Source organism: Mastomys coucha, unplaced genomic scaffold (genome assembly GCF_008632895.1).
Source record: "Mastomys coucha isolate ucsf_1 unplaced genomic scaffold, UCSF_Mcou_1 pScaffold5, whole genome shotgun sequence".
NCBI lineage: Eukaryota > Metazoa > Chordata > Mammalia > Rodentia > Muridae > Mastomys > Mastomys coucha.
The window spans coordinates 88,305,238-88,312,037 of record NW_022196911.1 but is presented as its reverse complement, the minus strand read 5'-3'; positions in this window follow the sequence as shown (position 1 = coordinate 88,312,037).

Sequence of the window (6,800 nt, the reverse complement as noted above, 5' to 3'; positions counted from 1 at the left end):
TATATATATATATATATATATACATATATATATATTCTTTTTCTTTTCTTCAATGCACTCCGATCATAGTTTCCATTTCTTTCATTCCTCCCATTCCTCTGCACTTCACCTCCTCTCTCCCCCAGATCCACCTCTCCTCTGCCTACCCACAACAAACAACAGGCTTCCCAGGAACATCCACAAAATGTGGAGTAATACAATGCAACAAAACAAAGCACAATCCCCATCATCAAGGTTAGGCAAGGCAAACCAGCAGGAGAAAAAGGATCCCAAAAGCATAGCAAGAGACACCCTCACTTCCACTGCCAGTGGTTGCACCCAAACACCAAGCTAACAACCTTGTAATCTATGTAGATCCACGTAGGCTCTGTGATTGCAGCTTCTGTCTGTGGGCCCCTATGAGCCCTACCCAGTTGAAGTCTTTGGGCCTTTCTCTCTCTTGGTATTCTTGACCCCTCTGTCTCCCACAGTTCTCTCTCTCTCTCTCTCTCTCTCTCTCTCTCTCTCTCTCTCTCTCTCTCTCTCTCTCTCTCTCTCTCTCTCTGTCTGTCCCTGTCTCTGTCTCTGTCTCTGTCTCTGTCTCTCTCTCTCTCTCTCTCTCTCTCTCTCTCTCTCTCGGTTCTCTGAGCTCCAAGAGGAGAGGACCTGAGAGAAATCTCCCATTTGGGCTCTCTTTGTACCTAAAGTTTGGCTGTGGGTATCTGAATTTACTCTCATCAGCTGCCCATGGTAACCTCTTTGATGATGACTGGACTAGACACTGGTTTATAAGCATATAAAGATATCATTAGGAATAATTTTCTTGACCTTTTTACTATCACAGGTCTCTGGCTTATCCAGATTCTGATTCTTGGTCATCTAGACAGTCTCCAGCATGGGCCTCAAATTAGACCTGTCTTTGGTTGGCCACTCCTACAAGTTCTGCACCTCCATTGCCCCAGTACCTCTTGCAGACAGGATAGATGATTATATGTCAAAGATTTAGTGACTGGGTTGGTACTCCAGTCTCACTCCTTGAAACATTGTCTAGTTATTGAGGATGGCTGGTTCAGATAGAATCATCTTTAACTTGGTGTCCTTGCTAGGATCACTCTCATAGAATCTAAGATCTTCTACAGGACTAGGTTTTCACATCATCCCCCCCGCCTCCCCCAAGCCCTCCAATTCCAGGCCCTCTGCCAGTGCCCTCTCTCTCCTGCTATTTCCCATCAGTCCTGTTCCTATCCCCACCTGTCCAAAGTCCATCTGCCAAATCTACCCTTACACCTGTCAGAATGGCTAAGATCAGTAACACCATTTATTCTGGCAAAGATGTAGAGTAAGTTGAACACTCCTCCATTGCTGGTGGGAGTGCCAACTGGCCTAACCACTATGGAAATCAATATGGCAGTTCCTCAGAACATTTAGAATCAATCTACCTCAAGACCCAGCTATACCACTCTTGGGCATATACCCAAAGGATACTTCATCCTACCACAATGACACTTGCTCAACTCACAGCTTTGTTCATAATAGCCAGAAACTAGAAACAACGTAGATATCCTTTGTCAGAAGAATGGATAGAGGAAATGTGGTACATTTACACATTGAAATATTACTCAGACATTTTTTTAAAAAAATTAACATGATAAAATTTCCAGACAAATGGATGGAACTAGAAAAAAATCACCCTGAGGGAGGTAACCTGGACACAGAAAGACAAACATGGTTTGTACTCATTTATGAGTAGACTCATTTATAACTTATTAGCTGTGAAGTCAATGATAAGCATGCTAGAATCCACAGACCCAGAAAGGTTAAATTAGGAGGGCTCTAAGGGGGATGCATGGATATCCCTGAGAAAATGGAATTTGATGCTGTCTTCTTTTTCATTTCTTTTTTTTATCATTTTTGTTTTTATTTTATTTTGTTTTGTTTGGCATCCAGGTATTTGCTAATGAGTTCTGCCTATGCAAAAACACCACTCAGCTTTCTGTGACCCAGTCACAGCTTTTAGGCCAAGTCCAGCTAAGATCCACTTTGTGGCTACCCTGAGTCTTGCCATACTCACAGCAGGAAAATTAACCTCACTCTGCCTCTCACATTGACCCTGGGTCACCCCATTACAAGAGGGAAAGGAAAAAAAAAAGATATTTCTGATTTTTGCTGAGTAACTGGAAATTGGTAAGGAAGTGTGAGAGTTCAAGATCTATGTCACTATTTACCATCTCTAAATATTTTTAGTTTACTGGCTCCATGTTTTCATCTTTGCTTTAGCTGTTAGCTTCCTGGATGAATAATTCAAACTTCACTTGATTATTTATGAGAGGCTATATGAGGTATTTCACACAAAAACATGGATGCAGTGGGACTGAAAAGCTTGAGGGAAAAAATGGTAAATATCCAAAGGTTTTAAATAGGGGAAAGAAAACAACCATTCAGGAAATATAAATCTGAGTAGATTTAAAGAAATGGAATTTGTTTGTCACTTATGCTTTAGGTTCTTAACTTCTAAAGAAAGGACAAAACTTAATGTGTCATAAAAGTATAATTGTATATTAGCAGAAGACAGACAAGTATACAAATTGTATACAGAGTGTATTTTGTTCTGGCCTCTAAAGAAATTGTAGACCTTCATGGAAGGCATGTTGAATGGTAGTGATGGATCATCGTTGCACAATTTCATTCATTTTGCTGAAAATAATGCCCTGTTATTTTACACATGACTATGCCATCTATTGAAGCTCTACAATTGGTAGAAATATATCTCGCTCTCATTCTGCAAAAGTAATTATAAACATGCCAGAAAAAAAAGGATGTGTTCTGTAATAAATAATGGTTAAGTGGACATCCTAGGGCAGTATGGACCCTTTCTAAGACTGTACAGCAATTTTGTGGTTTCAGTTTTTTTTTCTTGTTTTTCTTAAGAAAAGTCTTGTTATCACCTAATTTTATGGTTCCCTAAAATCTGTAGCACCCCTGATTCAGATCTCAAGTAATCTAGGTAATCTTGTTAATTCCTGTTTGGGGAATTTTGATGGAATAAGCAGATCCTATTAAGAAGCCTTCAGCATGCTGGGCAGTGGTGGCACATGCCTTTAATCCCAGTACTTGGGAAGCAGAGGCAGGAGGATTTCTGAGTTCGAGGCCAGCCTGGTCTACAGAATGAGTAGTTCCAGGACAGCCAGAGCTACACAGAGAAACCTTGTCTCGAAAAACCAAAAAAAAAAAAAAAAAAAAAAAAAAGAAGCCTTCAGCAAGACAAGTTGTCCATTTGTCTCCTCTGCTATTGCTGCTTACAGAGCAATCAACATCTAATGCTGATATCACCAGGAAAATTCTATTTCTCTTGATAGGAAGGGGATAGTCAAACTCCAAATAATATGACTTTATTTGGTCAAACAAAATTAGCAAACAAAAAATAAAACAAAAATAAACCTATCTTCCCAACACATCTCTTGTGATGTTTCCTGGAACAATTCCAATTGCTCAAAGTAACAATCCTTTGAAAATGGAGTCCATGATTATCTCTACTTTTATTATTATTATTATTATTATTATTATTATTATTATTATTATTATTATATTGTACGCATTCATATATATGTGGACCTGTATTTGTATGGAGACCAAGTTCCATGAAAGGTGTGTTTGCTGCTTTCTCTTATTTATTTTAAAAAGAGGGTCACTCCCACCTCCCAATTCCCCTGCATTTGTATTAGACACATGGCACTGCCCTTGGGTTGTACACAGGAACTGAACTTGGGCCATCATGTCTTGGGAGCTGATTTTGGGTCCTCATGCCTTCATGGCAAGCACTTTTGTAACTAAGGCATCAATCTTAGTTAAGGTGTATATTTTTATGATAAAGGCAATATGAACCAAAGCATCTTGGAGAGAAAAGGGTTTATTTCATCTTAGAACTTTTGGTATTTTATCCTGAAATCTCAGGACAGGAACTTAAGACAGGAACCTGAAGACAAGAACTGAAACAGAGGGAATGAAGAAGAGTTCCTCATTAGATTGTTCACCCTGCTTTTATATAGCTGTCAGAACTATCATCCCAGGGGTAGGATTGCCTACACTCAGATGAGCCTGCTCACATCAGTCATCTACAAAGAAAATGTTCCACAGGCTTGCCCATAGCACATTTTTTTTTCAGTTGAGATTCCCTCTTCCCAAAAGACCCAAAAGCTTGGGTCTAGCTGATAAAAAACTAGTCATCACACTAGCTCCAAAACTCCTTTTACTGTTGTGTTTTATGGCTGTTCTAAAATCGAGTGCCTTCTTTTTTGCCTCTGAAGCCAAGGACTGCTGTCATCACTAAAACCTATCCACAAAGGCATTATCACTGTCTTCATCCTCTTAGCTTATTCCACTGCCAGTACAGAAGAGCCACCCATAACACAAAGATAAACTTGATCATGTCCTTCTTTGCCCTAAGGTTTATGGAGAAAATAGTCTTGTCACTAGAGTTCTTAAAGGACCAAAATAAAATAAAAGCTTTGGCGTTAAATTCAGTTAATAAGGGTGCCTACAGAACGTTCTTCAATATGTTTCTCTGTATTCACTCATCCAATCATGTTCCTCAGACATTTATAAGCTTGTGGAAGTAGAGAGTTAATTTCTCCATCATATACTTCTCAGGGTATGCTCTAGCCTATTGAAATTGAATCCAACTTTCTCTATGCCTAGGGTGTTGTCTCAGGAGCCCTATTTACCTACCCTTGTATGTAGATCTTGGCTAGAAAAGCTATAGACTTGTTGATATAGATAAGTTTATATCCTTCTTTCCTTTAATCCCCTCATGACATTTATCCACTTTCTCAGCAACCTTCATGCTTTGCCTATCAATAATTTATCTTTATGAAGAAAATGCCAAAAACCAGCTGCAGTCTCACTACATAAAACAATGGCTTGGATACCTATTTGTTTATATTTGAGGAAGACATGGACATGAACCTCAAGGAGGCTGTGGCCTCACGGGAAAAAAGAATCAGCATAAATATTTATAAAACAAGATAATACTGTATAGAAATTTAAACCATAGCAGCAATACACTCAAAGCTTATCAAAACAATACACCTGGAGCAAAAGCAGAAAAGTATTCTACCCAGCTAAACACACTGCCTAGGAGAAGCATTGAAAGTGAACTCAGACGTTTCTGTCTTCCAAGCTGAATTTTCAAATAATCTTTCCTCTTCGCAATATTTAAAAATGGAAGTTGCCCCTCCTCCACAAAATCAAAGTTACCACACATCTTCCTGTCTCAGCAAATTTGACTGGGAAGTCGCCCAGAGCACAATCATGTTAGTACGTGCCTTTTTCCTTTTAAGGAAAAAAATAATCACTGGGTAGTTCAATACAAACCTTCCCCGAAGAACTGAATTATTGTATTTCAGTGACAAACTGTTATTGTGCTTTTTTTTTCCTAAAGGAGTTGAGTAAAACTCACACAATGTAAAGTTCTCATCTATTCTACACTGCTCTTGTGTGTTCTTCTAACAATTCCACTACTAACTAAACTACTTAGAATATAATATTTAGTTTGACTCTCCGTTCCATCCTTGGAAGAGGGAGAATGGAGTTAGTCCTGTAAAAATGATTCTGAATATTAAAGATTTTAGAAACCTTCTAAGAACCCAAATGGTCACTACAGCAATTTCCTAATACTTTTCAAAAATAAACTCAGATTGCATTATGTATGTATTTTTAGCCTAGAGTAGGAAGCAGATGAAGTAAAGTGGATCATACAAAATAAATTCATAAAACAGAGAGCATAGAAGTAAGGTATAAAGACATCCAATTCTTCTCACTTTGTAAGTGAGACACTAAAGGCAAGGAGAAATAAGTATATTTTTCAGTGTCAGCAAGTAATAACTACAGTTATATCTGTGGGAACCAAGTTATTCTCTTTCCATAGCTTGTTCTCTTTAATGACCACAGCAGGTTTTATTTTTCAGATGATATTCCACACATCGTACAAATATTGTCCTTCCAACCTGCCAACTACTCTCTGCCTCAGATGTAATTATAGTACTCATCCAATCTTAACAAACAGACAAAAAGAAAGGGACAAAGCCTCCCCCTCCCCCCGCAGGGAACTGCTAAACAAAGCTGCACAGATGGAAGGTTTAGGATAAAGAGGTATGCTGTCATTTCCTTGCATGTCAAGTATATTCAGTAAATACTGTCAGTTTACTTATGAAAAACATGTATGAATGTCTATGTGTGTGTGTTTTAAAGATTTCTTTATTTATATATATGAATATGAGTTAGCATTTTTTCTATTTTATTTTATTTTATTTTATTTTTATTTTTTTAAAATTTAAAAACATATTTTAATTAAATGGAATTGAATCATATTCTTGTTTCCCTTTTGTACCACTGCTCCTCCCAGAGACCCCCTCTTAAATATCTACAATATCTTTTTTGTCATATTCCTTAAAATTTATAAAATATTTTAACAATAAAAATAAGTATTATAAAAGTTGTTTGATATAAAACAACGATCAATTTAACAGTCTTATGTAGATCCTCGTCTACAACAATAGTGAAAATAAATTTTTTTCAATATAAATTTTAAATAACTCCAAACATATTAATTGTATACTTAAAAATAATACATAACTACTAGTATTTTCTTAAATGAACATGAATATATAAAGTCTTTTTGTTTGTTTTGTATTTAGTAGAGTTTAAAATCTTGGCCCTTATTGTGGTACAAGCCCAAAATAAGAAGAATTTTTATGTATTGGATTTCATTGTAATAAGGCTGTACTTCAATGACCCTCACATCACCAAAGGATTTTACCACCATC